We start from the raw sequence: 21,465 nt of genomic DNA on the forward strand, positions 1-21,465 counted from the left end.
GAGCTGCACATGACCATTAAACCCACCCCAAAAACAGTCCTGCGCTGACACACAGCATTATCACTACACACAGAGGAAGGGCTTTATTTTATAATAAAGATTAATGCTGTCTCGACCTTAAAGGAATCCTTGTAGAGCAATCAAATTAACTCTGACCTGGATAGTCTGTCCTTTCATACTGCGACCCATCCTCACGTTATCAGATCGAAGGCATTGCTCCCAACCCCGCTCTTTTAGGGCACTGTCCCGATCATCACGCTGGAAGCAAGTTCAGAGGGGCAAAAGATTTATCCAACTCTTCCTCCCTTCCATGCCGTCTTTCCGTTTTCTGATCTTGGTGAATGTGCTATTGTGCAGTCTGGAGTATCACTGAGTGTGCCACCTCGGGGGTAAGTAAAGCCGAGTCTCATTCGACCTCCAGCGGCTGAAGCCTTTAGACTGGTCATTTTAAGAAAAAGTAGACAAGGTATAACATGGGTCTCTTCACTTTATATTAAAATGAATAAGTGGACAATCCCATCCTGGAGTGCACAGAAGCAGAAAAGCATCAAAGTACTGTATAAATTTGGGACCCAAGCATTCTTGGCAAGTACGTGCACTCGCCGTAGCGGCAAAATCGTTTACCCGGAATAATTCGATCCCCGAGAGCCCCGGATAATCGAGAGTTGCCTGTAGTTGGGTTTTTAAACTGATTAGGCAACATCAATGATCGTTTTATCAAATTAGCAGATTACCTTCACTTTTCCAATTTCCCATGATAGGATTTGAACTCTCAACTTCAGGGCTGCTGGTCCAGAACCATAATTACTCGGGTACCGAATCCCATAACAGTCTTCATCCTCATTTACACATCCCGCCATGGCCTTGTCCCAACTACCCATTCAAGTCAATGGCAAGGAAAATTAAAATTACACACCCCCAGTTCTCTCCCCATTGTTGAAGGGTTCCTCAAACCCTACCTGTTTAGCTTTGATCACTTCCCCTAACTATTCTACTTTTGTTGCATGTGCATTCCTCCCTTCCCCCTTTTTGTCAAGTACTTTGGAATGTTTTGCTACATTAAAGCTGCTATATAAATGCAAGTTATTGTAGATGTATGTGAAATAATGACAACCATTAAATGATGCACTAGTAACTGAAGAATATTTTTTATATCAGCATAGTTACCAGTCATCCACTTTTCACACGAATGGACAGTTTCTAATCCTCTAATTTTAAATAATCTCATAATACATTGTGAGTCACCTCTTCTGTACACATGCTGAAACATTGAGTATATACAGAAGAGGTGACTCAGAATCAATTATGGGATGAGTTCAGCCAGCTGATCCCAGCTCCAGAAAATAGTACGATCAGGGCTGAAAGATTGATAAGTGTAATTAGTCAATGCCAACATTGATAGCAATTATAAAAATCTTCATTAACAGGGATTATGGCTTCAAAAGTAATTTCACAGGAGATATTTCAATTCTAGAGCTTCTCACAATCGAATATTCTTTTGGCAAGCCGTCAGCACATTTTAATCAAAATAAAAACACTTTAAACCTTGTGATCAAAATGAGTGTGTTTTTAAAGTACCTGTATGGATAATTAGAAATATAAAAGTGTGTGCAAGTCAAGGATGAAAACAAGTCAGTTACCTACTGTCAAACTTAGTGGCCCATCTAAAATGTTTTTGTGTCCTAACTTTTCAATATAAGTGAGCCTTTTTGCTTTTTTTCTGGTTTTACTCCTTCAAATGGTAGCAACACTGTTAATATTGTATATTATCAGTACTATACATTGGTATTGCAAAATGCAATCCTACTCAAAAGTTTTCTTCAAAAACACATTTGTATGTATGCCAACTGTTGTGGGAAAAACACCACTCGAAGTCACTTATAGTCCACGATACGAGAATTCTTTAATACAAGCATGCAGGGGAGAGAATTCGGTATCCCAAAGTCAAGTCCCAAAGTCTCTCAACTTTACAGTAGTTGTGGCAGTGTATTTATACATAATCAAGCAGAAGCGAAACTCGACAGTTGACAAGCTAAGAGCTTACGTGATCAACAACCGAGCAACTGTCAATTGTTAATTACGTAAGCTCTCAGTCGGGGTATTCTGTTATCTCAACTGTCTTATGTTTGCCCATTGCCTCTAACAAAGTTTCATCTTTACCCATTGTCTCTGTAACAAGGTATCATGAAACATCTTTATACCAACTGTTACTTATTAACTGCTGACACTATGCTTCAGTCTGCTTTGACAAAGCTTTCTGTCATGCCTTGTAACATAGCTACACTATTTTAAAACAAAATTCCCATTAACCCCATGTTTCCAACATCAATCCCTCCTGTTGGCCCTGGTCGGGAATACTTTTCCTGCCCAATGGCCATACCCGGATGTTCTATCTATGGCTTCATATCCAGGGATCCTCTGGACAGCCACAGGTGTCGCATCCCGAATATTGAACCTCTTACGGCGTCACCAGTGTCCTAATGACCTGGCTATGCCTGGGTTTAAATTACCACTATGTATTCACTAGCTCTAGCTGCCTAATGCCCCACTCGTCTTGGATTGCTCTAAATACTTTGATAGGGACCTGGTTTGAGAGGTGTGCTTTCCCCTTCTTCCCTTATTCGGGTTATTGCTTTAGCCAACCTTTTGGCTTTCCTTCGCCGGGCCCGTCCACAGATGTCATGAAGGAGATATACACTAATCGACAGTTGAATCACCACTAACACATGCAATATTATGCAGATCCATGGATGGATCTGAATGTCAGTCCCCAGTCCCATGTCATCCCACCAAGTGGTGACCTTAATTTCCTCTATTTCCTTTTTAATGTCCTTGATCTGTTGCTGAAGTGTGTAGTACATCTTCTGGGATTCGGTGATCTTTTTTCGTAGCTCCACCATGTGTTCCGTTAGTGGGGGCACTTTGTACTCAAGTTTGTTGATGTAATTCCTTCTTGATGCCTTCGGACATTTGGATTGAAGTGGACTCGCGCCTGTGTATATTGATCAGTTCTTCATGGTCAATCCTCACCGCTACCTCCTGGGTGAAACAGAACACTGGGCTGGGGATCTCACAAATCTGTTCTGCGTACTCAAAAATTTTCTGGTGAGTGGTTACACACTCTCCTTTGACAACATAAGCAGCCCGGTTTGGTGTTAAACTGCTCCAATGGCCTCCATAGTACAGTTTATCCCGTTCTTTGATACGTTAAATCCACAAGCCGCAATTGGGTCAGAAATCATTTTATGAAGGTAAATTGTTACTCCCTGAAGGGTAGCACAACCTTCCAACTTGGTTCCCACTAAACTATCTTGATATGTTACTGTTATATATGTGAACTTGTATTTACTCTGGATAGCCACCAGAGGGCTCATTCCCCGGAGTCCCAAGGGATCCCATAAGAAGGCTTCACAGGTTGGAGAGGCACTCTGGAGACCTGCCATAAAAGACTACAGTCACATTTTACTTTGCGCTCAGTGTTCAGTCTGACTCTTTCTCCATACACTACAACTGGCAACGAGATGAGATAGCGAACCCAAAGATGCAGAGAACAGTGGGCATCCTGGAGAAATTTTCGGAGGGAGATGATTGGGAAACTTTTGTGGAGCGACTCGACCAATACTTCGTGGCCAATGAGCTAGATGGGAAGAGAGCACTGCCAAACGTAGAGCGATCCTCCTCACCGTCTGTGGGGCACCAACATATGGCCTCATGAAGAATCTGCTCACTTCAGCGAAACCCACGGAGAAATCGTATGACGATTTGTGCACACTGGTCCGAGAACATTTGAATCCGAAGGAAAGTTCTACACCTACAAAAGGTCTGAAGGCCAGGAAGTGATGAGTTATGTTGCCAAGCTGAGACGCCTTGCAGGACATTGCGAATGTGAAGGACTTTTGGAGCACATGCTCGGAGACTTTTTCGTACTTGGCTTTGGCCACGAAACCATACTTCTCAAGCTTTTGACTGTAGAGACCCAACCTTGAGTAAGGCCATAGCGATAGTCCAGGCGTTCATTGCCACCAGTGACAATATAGAAACATAGAAAATAGGTGCAGGAGTAGGCCATTCAGCCCTTCTAGCCTGCACCGCCATTCAATGAGTTCATGGCTGAACATGCAACTTCAGTACCCCATTCCTGCTTTCTCGCCATACCCTTTGATCCCCCTAGTAGTAAGGACTTCATCTAACTCCTTTTTGAATATATTTAGTGAATTGGCCTTAACAACTTTCTGTGGTAGAGAATTCCACAAGTTCACCACTCTCTGGGTGAAGAAGTTTCTCCTCATCTCGGTCCTAAATGGCTTACCCCTTATCCTTAGACTGTGACCCCTGGTTCTGGACTTCCCCAACATTGGGAACATTCTTCCTGCATCTAACCTGTCTAAACCCGTCAGAACTTTAAACGTTTCTATGAGATCCCCTCTCATTCTTCTGAACTCCGGTGAATACAAGCCCAGTTGATCCACTCTTTCTTGATAGGTCAGTCCCGCCATCCCGGGAATCAGTCTGGTGAACCTTCGCTGCACTCCCTCAATAGCAAGAATGTCCTTCCTCAAGTTAGGAGACCAAAACTGTACACAATACTCCAGGTGTGGCCTCACCAAGGCCCTGCACAACTGTAGCAACACCTCCCTGCCCCTGTACTCAAATCCCCTCGCAATGAAGGCCAACATGCCATTTGCTTTCTTAACCGCCTGCTGTACCTGCATGCCAACCTTCAATGACTGATGTACCATGACACCCAGGTCTTGTTGCACTAAGCAAATCTCTCAGCACACAAGTGCTGCTACAAGTACTGTGAAGAAAGTGATGTTATTTTCGAATAGTAACATGCAGGGCAGGTCACACATGCCTGCAGCTACACGTCCGCAGATGTCTCGAAGAGTCCACCATCAAGGGTGATGAATGCAAGGCCATTAACACCTTGTTGGCACTGCGGGGTGATCATCGTTTCCATTCATGCCGATTCAAAGGATACATTTGCAAGGGCTGTGGAACAATGGGACACCTCCAACGAGTGTGCAGGCAAGCTGCTAAGCCTGTTAAACCTGCAAACCACCATGTTGCAGAGGAGGACAGATCCACGGAGGATCACTACGAACCAGAGCCTCAGATAGAGGAGGCAGAGGTACATGGGGTGTATACATTCACCACGAATTGTCGCCCGATAATGCTGAATGTTGAACTAAATGGACTCCCAATGTCAATGGAGCTGGACACGGGTACGAGCCAGTCCATCATGGGCAAAAAGACTTTCGAAAGGTTGTGATGCAACAAGGCCTCAAGGCCAGTCTTAACTCCAGTTCACATGAGACTAAGAACTTACACTAAAGAACTGATTTCTGTAATCGACAGTGCTACTGTAAAGGTCTCCTAAGATGGAGCGGTGCACAAGCTACCACTCTGGGTGGTACCGGGCGATGGTCCCACGTTGCTCAGCAGGAGCTGGCTGGGAAAGATACGCTGGAATTGGGACGACATCCGAGCGCTATTGCCTGCTGACGACACTTCGTGTGCCCAGGTCTTAAACAAATTTCCTTCACTGTTCGAACAAAGCATCGGGAAATTCCAAGAAGCAAAAGTGCAGATCCACCTAATTCCGGGCGCGCGACCCATCCTTCACAAGGCGAGAGCAGTACCGTACATGATGAGAGAAAGGGTAGAGATCGAGCTAGACCGGCTGCAACGAGAGGGCATCATTTCACCATACAAAGTAACTATCAATCGTTTCTCCCTGCAGGACCAATACCCACTACCAAAAGCTGACGACCTCTTTGCAATGCTGGCGGGAGGAATGACATTCACGAAGCTGGATCTGACTTCAGCCTACATGACGCAGGAACTGGAGGAATCATCAAAGGCTCTCACCTGCATCAACACGCACAAAGATCTTTTTGTTTATAACAGATGCCCATTTGGAATCCGATCAGCGGCAGCGATATTCCAGAGAAACATGGAAAGGTTACTGAAGTCGGACCTGCACACCGTGGTCTTCCAGGAGGACATCTTGGTCACAGGTTGGAACACAGTCGAGCACCTGCAGAACCTGGAGGAGGTTCTTAGTCGACTCAACCGCGTGGGGCTCAGGTTGAAACGCTCTGTAAAGTGCGTTTTCCTCGTGCCTGAAGTGGAGTTCCTGAGAAGGAAGATTGTGGCGGACGGCATCAGGCTCACTAACGTGAAGATGGAGGCAATCGAGAACGCACCGAGGCCACAGAACGTGACGTTTCTGGGACTCTTGAACGACTTTGGTAACTTCTTACTGGGTCCCAGCACCCTGCTAGAACCACTACATGTCTTACTACGAAAAGGGGGTGAATGGGTTTGGGGCAAAAGCCAAGAAAATGTCTTCGTAAAAGCGAGAAAATTGTTATGCTCAAACAAATTGCTTGTGTTGTGTGATCCATGTAAGCGTTTGGTACTAGCATGTGATGCATTGTCATATGACGTCGGATGTGTATTGCAACAAGCTAATGATTTCGGTAAACTGCAACCGGTTGCTTATGCATCCAGCAGTCTGTCTAAGGCCGAGAGAGCCTACAGCATGATTGAAAAAGAAGCGTTAGCATATGTCTATGGAGTAAAGAAAATGCATCAATACCTGATAGGGCTAAAATTCGAATTGGAAACTGACCATAACCTACTTGTATCCCAGTTTTTCGAGAGTAAAGGTGTAAAGTCCTTACTCTACAGCATGAAACCACATGAGGCACATTCTGGGGACAAGGTCACAGTGTGACCTGCTCTCTTTATTTACAGGACTCCAAACACAGTGACCCTGTGTGGAACCTCCCTTTTTATACCTGTGAGATCAGGTAAGGAGTGTCTCCCAGAAGTTCACCCCTTGTGGTAAAGATGTGCATCAAGGTTGAGTGTATACAGTAATACAGTGGTGTTACATTGTGGTTACATACATGACATCACCTTCCCCCCCAAAGTCTTATTGGGATCATAGGTTTAGTCTTTCAGGTGGTCTACGCTCCCTTGTGCAGCGCCGCAGTTGTTGGACACTGACGTGAGTGTCTGTCACCTGTGGTGATTCCGGCCTGTCCGGGCTGACCGCAGGGGCTGTGCATTCTTCTGATTGCTCTTGTTGCTCGTTCACTGGCGGTGTTGTGAAATCCATCTCATGGTCTTCTTCAGGTTCCTCCGTGTCAGTGCTGAACCTTTTTTTTGACTTGATGCTTATGGCATATCTGACCATTGTTGAGTTTTACCACGATAACGCTATTCCCCTCTTTGTCAATTACAGTGCCCTCAAGCCATTTGGGCCCCATGGCATGATTGAGGAAGAATACATTTATTTCTATACATCTCCCTCTCGAATTATGGTCATGGTACTCGTTTTGTGACTTGCGCTTGCCCTCCATTATGTTGGTCAGGACTGGGTGAATGAGGGACAACCGAGTTTTGAGTGTCCGTTTCATTAGTAGTTCTGCGGGCGGGACCCCCGTGAGCGAGTGCAGTCGGGATCTATAGGCCAGCAGGAGGCGCGACAGGCAGCATTGTAGAGAGGGTCCTTGAATCCTGGCCATACCTTGCTTAATGATTTGGACCACACGTACCGCCAGGCCATTGGAGGCCGACTTGAACGGCGCAGTCCTGACGTGGTTGATGCCACTGCCCGACATAAACTCTTGGAATTCATAGCTTGTGAAACATGGGCTGTTATCACTAACCAGAATGTCCGGCAAGCCATGGGTTGCACATAGGCTTTCCACGGTGGTGGATGACGTGCATGAATTCAGAATGATGCACTCGATCCATTTCGAGTACGCATCTACCACAATAAGGAACATCTTACCCATGAACGGGTCCACGTAGTCAACATGAATGCGTGACCATGGCCTGGTGGGCCAGGGCCACGGGTTGAGCGGGGCCTCCCTGGGGGCATTGCCCAGCTGGGCACATGTCGTGCACCTGCGAACACAGTGTTCCAGGTCTGAGTCAATTTCAGGCCACCAAACGAGTGACCGGGCAATAGCCTTCATCAGCACAATGCCTGGGTGCTCGCTGTGGAGTTCCCTGATGAATGCCTCCCTGCCCTTCTGGGGCATAACTATGCAGCTGCTCCATAGTAGGCAGTCGGCTTGGATGGAGAGCTCAACCATCCGTCTGTGGAACGGTCTGACCTCCTCAGGGCATGCTCCGTGTGCGGGAGCCCAATCCCCAGTGAGGACACATTTCTTAATCAGGGATAGGAGGGGATCTCTGTTTGTCCAGATTTTGATCTGGCGGGCTGTGATGGGGGAACCTGCGCTGTCAAAGGCATCGACAGCCATGACCATTTCGGTGCTTTGCTCCGCTGCCCCCTCAGTGGTGGCAGTGGAAGCCTGCTGAGCGTGTCAGCGCAATTTTCAGTGCCGGTCCGGTGCCATAACATAAGAACATAAGAATTAAGAACAGGATTAGGCCATCTAACCCCTCGAGACTGCTCCGCCATTCAACAAGATCATGGCTGATCTGGCCGTGGACTCAGCTCCACTTACCCGCCCGCTCCCCGTAACCCTTAATTCCCTTATTGGTTAAAAATCTAACTATCTGTGCTGTGAATACATTCAATGAGCTAGCCTCAACTGCTTCCTTGGGCAGAGAATTCCACAGATTCACAACCCTCTGGGATTAGAAATTCCTTCTCAACTCGGTTTTAAATTGGCTCCCCTGTATTTTGAGGCTGTGCCCCCTAGTTCTAGTCTCCCTGACCAGTGGAAACAACCTCTCTACCTCTATCTTGTCTATCACTTTCATTATTTTAAATGTTTCTATAAGATCACCCCTCATCCTTCTGAACTCCAACGAGTAAAGACCCAGTCTACTCAATCTATCATCATAAGGTAATCCCCTCATCTCCCGGAATCAGCCTAGTGAATCGTCTCTGTACCCCCTCCAAATCTAGTATATCCTTCCTTAAGTAAGGTGAGCAAAACTGCACGCAGTACTCCAGGTGCGACCTCACCAATACCCTGTACAGTTGCAGCAGGACCTCCCTGCTTTTGTACTCCATCCCTCTCGGAATGAAGGCCAACATTCCTTTCGCCTCCCTGATTATCTGCTGCACCTGCAAACTAACTTTTTGGGATTCATACACAAGAGTTTCATACACAAGGACCCCCAGGTCCCTATGCACCGCAGCATGTTGTAATTTCTCCCCATTCAAATAATCTTCCCTTTTACTGTTTTTTTTCCCCAAGGTGGATGACCTCACATTTTCCGACATTGTATTCCATCTGCCAAACCTTAGCCCATTCGCTTAACCTATCTAAATCTCTTTGCAGCCTCTCTGTGTCCTCTACACAACCCGCTTTCCCACTAATCTTTGTGTCATTTGCAAATTTTGTTACACTACACTCTGTCCCCTCTTCCAGGTCATCTGTGTATATTGTAAACAGTTGTGGTCCCAGCACAGATCCCTGTGGCACACCACTAACCACCGATTTCCAATCTGAAAAGGACTCATTTATCCCCAATCTCTGCTTTCTGTTAGGCAGCCAATTCTCTATCCATGCAAATACATTTCCTCTGACTCCTCGTACCTTTATCTTCTGCAGTAACCTTTTGTGTGGCACCTTATCGAATGCCTTTTGGAAATCTAAATACACCACATCCATCGGTACACCTCTATCCACCATGCTCGTAGTATCCTCAAAGAATTCCAGTAAATTAGTTAAACATGATTTTCCCCTTCATGAATCCATGTTGCGTCTGCTTGATTACGCTATTCCTATCTCGATGTCCCACTATTTTTTCCTTAATGATAGCTTCAAGCATTTTCCCCACGACAGATGTTAAACTAACCGGCCTATAGTTAACTGCCTTTTGTCTGCCCCCTTTATTAAACAGAGGCGTTACATTAGCTGCTTTCCAATCTGATGGTACCTCCCCAGAGTCCAGAGAATTTTGGTAGATTATAACGAATGCATCTGCTATAACTTCAGCCATCTCTTTTAATACCCTGGGATGCATTTCATCAGGACCAGGGGACTTGTCTACCTTGAGTCCCATTCGCCTGTCCAGCACTACCCCCCTAGTGATGGTGATTATCTCAAGGTCCTCCCTTCCCACATTCCCGTGACCAGCAATTTTTGGCATGGCTTTTGTGTCTTCCACTGTGAAGACCGAAGCAAAATAATTGTTTCAGGTCTCAGCCATTTCCACATTTCCTATTATTAAATCCCGCTTCTCATCTTCTAAGGGACCAACATTTACTTTAGTCACTCTTTTCCGTTTTATATATCTGTAAAAGCTTTTACTATCTGTTTTTATGTTTTGCGCAAGTTTACTTTCGTAATCTATCTTTCCTTTCATTATTGCTTTCTTAGTCATTCTTTGCTGTCGTTTAAAATTTTCCCAATCTTCTAGTTTCCCACTAACCTTGGCCACCTTATACGCATTGGTTTTTAATTTGATACTCTCCTTTATTTCCTTGGTTATCCACGGCTGGTTATCCCTTCTCTTGCCACCCTTCTTTTTCACTGGAATATATTTTTGTTGAGCACTATGAAAGAGCTCCTTAAAAGTCCCCCACTGTTCCTCAATTGTGCCACCATTTAGTCTGTGTTTCCAGTCTACTTTAGCCAACTCTGCCCTCATCCCACTGTAGTCCCCTTTGTTTAGGCATAGTACGCTCGTTTGAGACACTACTTCCTCACCCTCAATCTGTATTACAAATTCAACCATACTGTGATTACTCATTCCGAGAGGATCTTTTACTAGGAGATCGTTTATTATTCCTGTCTCAGTACACAGGACCAGATCTAAGATAGCTTGCTCCCTTGTGGGTTCTGTAACATACTGTTCTAAGAAACAATCCCGTATGCATTCTATGAATTCCTCCTCAAGGCTACCCCGTGCGATTTGATTTGACCAATCGATATGTAGGTTAAAATCCCCCATGATTACTGCCATTCCTTTTTCACATGCCTCCATTATTCCCTTGATTATTGCCCACCCCACCGTGAAGTTATTATTTGAGGGTGTATAAACTACGCCCACCAGTGACTTTTTCCCCTTACTATCTCGAATCTCCACCTACAATGATTCAACATTTTGTTCATTAGAGCCAATATCGTCTCTCACAACTGTCCTGATATCATCCTTTATTAACAGAGCTACCCCACCTCCTTTCCCTTCTTTCTATCTTTCCGAATTGTCAGATACCCCTGTATGTTTAATTCCCAGTCTTGGCCACCCTGCAACCACGTTTCTGTAATGGCCACCAAATCATACCCATTTGTAATGATTTGTGCCATCAACTCATTTACTTTATTTCGAATGCTGCGTGCGTTTAGGTAGAGTGTTTTAATACTAGTTTTTAAACCATGATTTTTAGTTTTGCCCCCTCCTGCAGCCCCTTTATATTCATACATATTGTCCCTTCCTATCACCTTGTGGTTTACACTTACCCCATTGCTACTCTGCTCTGTTGCCTCCTGCCTTTTGCATTCTTCCTTGGGGTCCTGTTCATCTGAGCTCTCACCCACTCTAACTAGCTCAGAGCCATCTCCTGGGTTCTGAATACTCCTTGCATTGATGCACCGAGCTTTCATGCTTGCCTTTTTATTACACTTTGACCCTTTAGAATTTTGCTGCACAGTGGCCCTTTTTGTTTTTTGCCTTGGGTTTCTCTCTCCTCCACTTTTACTCATCCCCTTTCTGTCTTTTGCTTTTGTCTCCATTTTGTTTCCCTCTGTCTCCCTGCATTGGTTCCTATCCCCCTGCCATATTAGTTTAACTCCTCCCCAACAGCACTAGAAAACACTCCCCCGAGGACATTGGTTCCGGTCCTGCCCAGGTGCAGACCGTCCGGTTTGTACTGGTCCCACCTCCCCCAGAACCGGTTCCAATGCCCCAGGAATTTGAATCCCTCCCTGCTGCACCACTGCTCAAGCCACGTATTCATCTGAGCTATCCTGCGATTCCTACTCTGACTAGCACGTGGCACTGGTAACAATCCCGAGATTACTACTTTTGAGGTCCTACGTTTTAATTTAGCTCCTAGCTCCTTAAATTCGTCTCGTAGGACCTCATCCCTTTTTTTACCTATATCCTTGGTACCAATGTGCACCACGACAACTGGCTGTTCACCCTCCCTTTTCAGAATGTCCTGCACCCGCTCCGAGACATCCTTGACCCTTGCACCAGGGAGGCAACATACCATCCTTGAGTCTCCGTTGCGGCCGCAGAAACGCCTATCTATTCCCCTTACAATTTAATCCCCTATCACTATCGCTCTCCCGCTCTTTTTCCTGTCCTCCTGTGCAGCAGAGCCAGCCACGATGCTGCTGCCCTCCCCTGATGAATCATCCCCCTCAACAGTACTCAAAGCGGTGTGTCTGTTTTGCAGGGGGATGACCGCAGGGGACCCCAGCACCACCTTCCTTGCACTGCTCTTCCTGCTGGTCTTCCATTCCCTATCTGGTTGTGGACCCTTCACCTGCGGTAAGACCAACTCGCTGCACATGCTACTCACGTCATTCTCAGCATCGTGGATGCTCCAGAGTAAATCCACCCTCAGCTCCAATTCCGCAACGCGGACCGTCAGGAGCTGGAGATGGATACACTTCCCGCACACGTAGTCGTCAGGGACACCGGAAGTGTCCCTGAGTTCCCACACGGTACAGAAGGAGCATATCACGTGACCGAGCTCTCCTGCCATGACTTAATACTTAGATACACTTAAATTGGCAACAACAATGCTAAAATTTACTCGCTGTTATAGACGAGAAAAAAGAAAAACTACTCACCAATCACCAGCCAATCACTTACCCCCTTGGCTGTGACGTCACCTTCCTATTTCTTTCTACTTCTTTTTTGCCTTCTCCCTGTAGCTGCACAAGCTGTATCTTTATAGGCCTCTCGCCGAAGTCCCGACTGCCTCTCCACGCACCTCCTCGACGCTGGGCCCCGGACTCCCTGCTGTGCCTTTATAGGCCTCTCGCCGAAGTCCCGACTGCCTCTCCACGCACCTCCTCGACGGTGGGCCCCGGGCTCCCTGCTGTGCCTTTATCGGCCTCTCGCCGAAGTCCCGACTGCCTCTCCACGCACCTCCTCGACGCTGGGACCCGGGCTCCCTGCTGTGCCTTCATAGGCCTCTCGCAGAAGTCCCGACTGCCTCTCCACGCACCTCCTCGACGCTGGGCCCCGGGCTCCCTGCTGTGCCTTCATAGGCCTCTCGCAGAAGTCCCGACTGCCTCTCCACGCACCTCCTCGATGGATGGAGTAGTCATAAGCAGCCAGCGTGAGAGCCCTTCGCTGTATGCGAGCTGATGCGTTGGCATTGTTAGCCTTGCTGTCTGACAACAGGGATGTTAATGGCTTGTGGTCCGTTTCTAATTCAAACTTCTTACCAAAGAGGTACTGATGCATTTTTTTTACACCATAGACACATGCAAGCGCTTCTTTCTCGACTATCCAAATATCTCCGTTCTGCTTGAGAGAGCGACCTGGAGGCATAAGCCACAGGTTGTAGTTGACCCTCAGCATTACCCTGCTGCAACACGCTCCCAACCCCATAGGACGATGCATCACATGTCAGAACCAACTTTTTACAGGGGTCGTACAGGGTCAACAACTTGTTTGAACAAAGTAGGTTTCGCGCCCGATCAAAAGCCCGTTCCTGACAGTCCCCCCAAAACCAATCACAACCCTTACGCAGGAGCACGTGTAGCGGCTCCAACAACGTGCTCAAGTTCGGCAGAATGTTCCCGAAATAGTTCAACAGTCGGAGGAATGAACACAACTCCGATGTGTTGCAAGGCCTGGATGCTCGTCGAATCACTTCTGTTTTGGATTTGGTGGGCCGAATCCCATCTGCAGCAACCCTCCTGCCCAGAAACTCTACCTCAGGAGCTAAGAATACACATTTAGACTTCTTGAGTCGCAGGCCTACCCGGTCCAGTCGGCGTAGCACCTCCTCCAGGTTGTGGAGGTGTTCCTCGGTGTCTCGACCCGTGATGAGGATGTCGTCCTGGAATACGATCATTCCAGGGATGGACTTAAGCAGGCATTCCATGTTTCGTTGAAAAATTGCGGCCGCAGATCGAATGCCAAACGGGCACCTGTTATAAACGAGCAGTCCCTTGTGCGTGGTGATGGTGGTCAGTAGTTTAGATTCGTCGGCTAGTTCCTGGGTCATATAGGCTGAAGTGAGGTCCAACTTGGTGAACAGCTTGCCGCCTGCCAGCATGGCAAAGAGCTCCACTACTCTCGGGAGCGGGTATTGATCTTTTAGGGACACCCGATTGATGGTGGCCTTGTAATCGCCACAGATCCTGACCGAGCCATCCTCTTTTAGGATGGAAATGATGGGGCTTGCCCAGTCGCTGAATTCAACAGGCGAGATGATGACCTCTCTCAACAGCCGGTCCAATTCGCTCTCGATCTTTTCCCACATCACATACGGCATCGCTCTGGCTTTGTGGTGCACTGGCCTGGCGTCCGTGGTGATGTGTATCACTATCTTAGTGCCTTTGAAAGTCCCGACGCCAGGTTGGAAAAGTGAATCGAATTGTTATAGGACTTGTGAGCACGAACTTCGCTCCACAGATGACATTGCATGAACATCCCCCCATTTCCAGTTCATCTCGGCTAACCAGCTCCTCCCCAACAGTGCGGGACCATTGCCCGGGACAATTCAGAGCGGCAGCCGATTCACTAACTCATTGTGTGTGACAGCCAACATTGCACTGCCTTGCACCAGAATGATTTCTTTAGTGTAAGTCCGTAATTGTGTCTCAATACATGCTAATTTGGGTCTACTGGCTTTAAGTGGCCATAGCTTCTCAAATTGCTGAACTCCCATGAGTGACTGGCTGGCTCCGGTATCCAGCTCCATGCGTACAGGGATACCGTTTAATAAATCCTTCATCATCATTGGTGGCGTTCTGGTGTATAAACTGTGAATATTTGCCACATCGACCCACTGAACCTCGGCATCTATCGATTTGCCCCAAAAGTCATCCTGCCTCAAAGAACCCTCTTCTGCTCCATGCGACTCATATATTAGTCTGGTTGCAGACTTCCTGCACATTCGAGCTAAATGGCCACTGAGATTGCAGTTCCTGCAGACAAACTGTTGAAATCTGCAAGATCTAGCTGAGTGTTTTCCCCCACACCTCCAGCATGAGTTAAAGTTTCCATTGTTGGGAACAAAGGGACTATGGCCAGGCATTCCACGCTGACTGTCCCTTTGACTGCTCTTAAGTACCCTATTAGTGGGTGTCAATGGCCACACCCCAGGCCGCATTGTCCACTGTGATGGCGTGAATGTCCGTTCTGCCTGCCATTGTCTCTGTTGAAGCCCTACTCTGGGGTCTATTGCTGCCTGGGGAATGTCGGACTGCCCCTCCCTGCCTGTGGGGCTCTGAGTCGCATTGATAATGTTGACTCCCTGATCCATTGCCGCGTTAGAGGCAGAATTGCGCGCGTATATTATTTTCGTCTCTTCCTCCGCCGCCATGAAAGTTTGAGCCATCAACGCCGCCGTTTCCATGGTCAAATCCTTGGTCTCAATTAATTTGCGGAAAATTCCCGCATGACCGATGCCCTCGATAAAGAAATCCCTTAGCACCTCCCCCCTGCAGGCGTCTGTGAACTTACAGAGGCTGGCCAAACGGCAAAGGTCCACTATGAAATCCGGTATGCTCTGTCCTTCACGGCGTCGATGGGTGTAGAATCTGTGTCGGGTCATGTGTAATACTACTCGCCGGTTTGAGGTGCTCCCCGATCAATTTGGTAAGTTCTTCAAAGGTTTTGTCCGCCGGCTTTTCGGGTGCTAGTAAGTCCTTCATGAGCACGTAAGTCTTTGGTCCGCAGCTGGTCAAAAGATGAGCCCTTCACTTGTCGGCCGCTGCATCCCCCAGCCATTCTTTCGTAACAAAGCTTTGCTGAAGCCTCTCGACAAAATCGTCCCAGTCTTCCCCAACACCGTACGTTCCTCTGTGCTACCGGTGGCCAATCTCGTGGGCCGTGAATTCCCGTTTCTCGTCGCCAATGTAAAGTCCTTACTCTACAGCATGAAACCACACGAGGCACATTCTGGGGGCAAGATCACTCTGTGACCTGCTCTCTTTATTTACAGGACTCCAAAGACAGTGACCCTGCGTGGGACCTCCCTTTTTATACCTGTGTGATCAGGTAAGGAGTGTCTCCCACAAGTTCACCCCTTGTGGTCAAGGTGTGCATCAAGGTTGAGTGTATACAGTAATACAGTGGTGTTACATTGTGGTTACATACATGACAAAAGGGATAAATACCAACGCATCAGCCCGCATCCAGAGATGGACGCTCATGTTGTCCGCATACAACTACTCCATCCGCCACAGGCCAGGCACAGCAAATTGCGCCGATGCTCTCAGTAGGCTGCCATTGCCCACCATGGGGATGGAAATGGCGCAGCCCGCAGATCTAGCCATGGTTATGGAAGCATTTGAGAGTGAGCAATCACCCGTCACTGCCCGACAGATCAAAACCTGAACAAGCAAGGACCCCTTATTATCTCTAGTCAAAAGCTGTGTGCTTCACGGGAGCTGGTCCAATGTCCCAGTGGAAATGCAGGAAGAGATAAAGCCATTCCAGCGGCACAAAGATGAAATATCTATACAGGCAGAATGCCTTCTGTAGGGCAATCGAGTAGTGGTCCCCAAGAAGGGCTGAGACACCTTCACCTATGACCTCCACAGTACCCACCCAGGCATCATAATGATGAAAGCGATAGCCAGATCCCACGTGTGGTGGCCCGGTATCGATGCGGACAAGTCCCGCGTTCACAGATGTAACACATACTCGCAGTTAAGCAATGTACCCAGGGAGGCAACGCTAAGTTTATGGTCTTGGCCCTCCAAACCGTGGTCTAGGGTACACGTCGACTATGCAGGCCTGTCCTTGGGTAAAATGTTCCTTGTGGTTGTAGATGCGTACTCCAAGTGGATTGAATGCGAGATAATGTCGGCTAGCACATCCGCTGCCACCACTGAAAGCCTGCGGGCCATGTTTGCCATACACGGCTTACCCGATGTCCTGGTGAGCGACAACGGGCCATGTTTTACTAGTGCTGAGTTCAAAGAATTCATGACCCGTAACAGGATCAAACATGTCACATCTGCCCCGTTTAAACCAGCGTCCAATGGTCAGGCAGAGAGAGCAGTGCAAACCATCAAGCAAGGCTTGAAGAGGGTAACTGAAGGCTCACTGCAGACTCGACTATCCCGAGTCCTGCTTTAGCTACTGCACGAGACCACACTCACTCACTGGGATCCCACCTGCTGAACTGCTCATGAAAAGAGCATTTAAGACAAGGCTCTCCTTAGTTCACCCCGATCTACATGAACAGGTAGAGAGCAGGCGGCTTCAACAAAGTGCATACCATGATAGCGCAAATGTGTCATGCGAGATTGAAGTCAATGATCCTGTATTTGTATTAAATTATGGGCAAGGTCCCAAGAGGCTTCCTGGCACTGTCGTGGCCAAAGAGGGGAGCAGGGTGTTTTGGGTCAAACTTTCAAATGGATTCATTCACCAGAAACACTTGGACCAAATCAAACTCAGATTCATGGACTACCCTGAGCAACCCACCTTGGACCCTACCTTTTTTGATCCCCCAACACACACACCAGTTGCAACCGACACAATGGTTGACCACGAAGCAGAACCCATCATCCACAGCACCCTGCAAGTCCCAACACACCCGAAACACCTTGCTCATTCCCTGGAGTCCCAAGGAATCCCATTATCCCTTGGGAGCACAGGTATTTAAGAAGACCTAATAGGTTGGAGAGGCACTCTGGAGACCTGCAATAAAAGACTACGGTCACACTTTACTTTGAGCTCACAGTGTTCAGCCTGACTCTTTCTCCATACACTACAGTTACTGCATAGGGTAATGTCTCATAATACATTATGTGTGTATTTCCCTTAATGATTCCGATGTTTTGGGACTCGATATACCTCTCGAGGCTCTGTTCCCGGTACAATCACTGGTATTGCAAATATCAGTCCCAGCAGACTGCCACCGTTCACTTTACATTCAATTTGGGTGGGGTATACCCGCAGCATTCCCCTGAGTTGGGATCCTGGATAGATCAGCCAATTGCTCATTGCTAATCCATTAGGGTACCTCACCTTCCTTTATCTGGGCTAAATTTTTCCCTGGTCTGTTCCATCACCCAATTTCCAAATGCACTGCAGACATCATTCCTTGCAGCATTCTCGGAGGCTGTATGGTCCTCTTTAATAATTTTATTCATGGTTTGGGCATGTGCCTCGAGGACAGTAGCCACGTCCTGAAGGTAAGGACCTGATCCTCATTCAATTGGGAGTCCTGGTTCTGATTCTTCTCCCTTAGAATTTCTTTAAATCTGGAGCCCAGGTCTCTAATTTTATTCTCCAGAGTTGCTAAATCAATCGTATTAACTATTGTGGTTCCAGTGTTAAATATGGCCGCCACTCATTTAATGTATCTTTCCTGTGTCGCCTTTTGTGGCGTTTGCCCGGGGCACGGCCGTTCCTTTTAACCCCTTGTTCCAGCACATGTCTGGTTACTTTTTGATACAGCTTCTGGGTTTTATTTGAGCACCACTGGGGAAGACCCATGTCTGTCACGTCTAGTACCAAGGGTACCAACTCATGGTATACATTATCATACATTACGTTTCCTGTTGGGACCGAAACCAACCCATTCTTTGGTCCCGGTGTCTCTCATGCCTAAGCATACACCCGTATCGCTAATCATGAGAACCTGAAATGGACCCTTACAATGGTGTATCATTGACCCCACAACTCTCCTCTTCTTCTACTACTGACTCACACTTGTGCTCTGTCCCTTGGGTCAGAACTCCAGTTGCCGGGTTCACCCCATGGTCTCGAATAATTTGAACGGATTTTTCATTGGGAATAAGCACTGCTTCCCAGGCTGCCCTCAACTTTTCTGTGTTCAGTAGTTCCACTAAAGTATGCTGGGTGTGTAATATGGTCTGTCCTGCCATTACGACTGGCTCACTGACGCGAACTGCCCAGTCGGCACATTCTAAGGCTGCGACGCATTGGGGCAGTCCAGCCGCTACCGGTGATTGGCGGGTGGAGGAATAGGCTACTGGTCATTTCCTATCTCCCATGTTCTTGTACCAATATAGCATTGTAAAAATATCCTTCATTATCACAGTTGAGGTGGAAAGGTTTACTCATATCGGGCAACCCCAAAGCTGGGGCACTGGTCAGGGCCTGCTTAACTTGCGTATACGCCAATTCCTGTTCTGGTCCCCAGGTGACTGATTGTAATAGGGGCTTCCCTCCTTTAATGAGATCCTGAATGGGGGCTACTAAGGACGTGAAGCCTGAGATAAAATTCCTGCAATAGTTAAAAAATCCTAAAACTTGCCTGACTCCTCTTACATTAATTGGTCTGGGCATTTCTTTGATCGCTGTCCGTCGGTCATCGGACATATCCCTATGCCCCTGTTGGATGGTATGTCTCAGGTATTACACGGAAGTCTGACCTATCTGTGTTTTTTTTGGGGCTTACTCGCAGTCCTGATTTATGTTTCTTGTTCCCTGTGGTATTTGGCCAGATAACCTTGGGTCTATAAGGACACCCGCCTCTTCTAATATATCTATCCCTAAAATAGTTCCTTCATTATTTGGGCACTTGGTTTTGATCTCCCTTTTAATACTGTGCCACATTTGATGCTTACCCTTTTTACTTTATTTAATTTTTTGTTTAGTTCTTCGTTTTCTTTTTCTCATTGATTTATTCTTATTTCTTTTTCCTCGTTTTCTTTTGTCATTCTTTCGTGAATGTGAATGACAGACTTTTACAATTGCTTTATCTTCTTTATGCTTACTTTCTTATTCCACCATTCCCTCTGGCACTCCGGACTTCCCTCCGGATACCATCCTCCTTTCTCCATCTTTCCCTTAATCTTATCACGCTCTCTCAACATATATTCTGTTATCCGACCCTGAAGGTCCCCTGATGTATAGGTAATTTTGTTAACCGACCCGAATACCGGTTACTTGCAAGTCTACATCTAAACTTGGCGTCGACACTTTAAAATCTGGTCACGTTACTTCCTTCACTTAGGTTCCCGTGACTCTCGTAACCCTTTAGCGCAGCGCTGCCTTCTCGAACGTGGTCACCGTGACTCCGTATTGTTCGCGAATCCCTGTTGGCCCGGCAAAATCACTAATGAAATCGACAGACCTAACTATGGGTAGTATTAATTTTACTTACCCTCTTTTCTGTCGGTCTTCCAGGGTTTCGATCTCTGGACCTTCAGTGGATTCTGCTGATTACGCCAATTGTTGTGGGAAAAAACACCACTCAAAGTCATTTATAGTCCACGATATGAGAATTCTTTAATATAAGCATGCAAGGGAGAGCGTTCGGCGTCCAGAAGTCTCTCAACTTTACAGTAGTTGTGGCAGTGTATTTATACATAATCAAGCGGAAGCGAAACCGACAGTTGACAAGCTAAGAGCTTACGTGATCAACAACCGAGCAACTGTCAATTGTTAATTACGTAAGCTCTCAGCAGAGGTATTCTGTTATCTCAACTGTCTTATGTTTGCCCATTGCTTCTAACAAGGTTTCATCTTTACCCATTGCCTCTGTAATAAAGTATCATGAAACGTCTTTATACCAACTGTTACTTATTAATTGCTGACACTATGCTTCTGTCTATTTTGGCAAAGCTTCCCATCATGCCTTGTAACATAGCTACAGTGTTTTAAAACAAAATTCTCATTAACCCCATGCTTCCCACATTTCCAACCTACAAACCTCAGAACAGCTGACCAACAAATTTACCAAAAAGAGCTATAAATGTCATTAATGAGGTGACAGCAATTCACATAGATGTTCCTGTGATAATCAGGTCACATTTTAGTCTTGTTCGTCACATCTCACTGTGGTAAAAACTACTCATCTGGATCTCTAACGTTAAAAGTGAAGTAGCCTGAGCAGTCAGGTGACCCAACATATTGGTGGAAACAGCTTTCTGATCTCAGCCCAACAGTCAGGAAGAAATGCCAAGGAAAGTTGTGTTGCTTCCTTACCAGAAGGTAGAGAAAAGTAGAAAGAAGAGTTGGTCAATCTGAGTCACCCCTATGTAGCACCTAGTAGCTGGATGTAGGCCAACACTTGCAGAGACCAGGGACATAGTTTCCAACCATATGCTTTTCGAGTGGACCATCAGCGTTTGTGGCCCCAGTTTGTGCTGTCCATGTTTGGCTTAAAATTAACAGAATTTAAGTTCCTTGTCTCCTATCTCACTCCTCTGAATTTAGTCCTAATTCTCCTCTTTGCACATTTACTAATGTCCTTTAGGGAAGGAAATCTGCCGACCTTAGCTGGTTTGGCCCATGTGTGACTCCAACCCACAGCAATGTGGTTGACTCTTAACTGCCCTCTGAAATGATCCAGCAAGCCACTCAGTTGTACCAAACCACTACAAAATACAATAATAAGAA

The 21,465-nt window shown here is 46.8% G+C and overlaps 1 protein-coding gene across 8 annotated transcripts in view; it reads left to right on the top strand.

Annotated features, from left to right (window-relative positions):
- tex11 (testis expressed 11) overlaps positions 1 to 21,465 on the top strand; it is a 454,209-nt gene that overhangs the window by 329,584 nt on the left and 103,160 nt on the right. The window lies entirely within an intron of this gene.

This window comes from Pristiophorus japonicus, chromosome 6 (assembly GCF_044704955.1).
Source record: "Pristiophorus japonicus isolate sPriJap1 chromosome 6, sPriJap1.hap1, whole genome shotgun sequence".
Taxonomy (NCBI): domain Eukaryota; kingdom Metazoa; phylum Chordata; class Chondrichthyes; family Pristiophoridae; genus Pristiophorus; species Pristiophorus japonicus.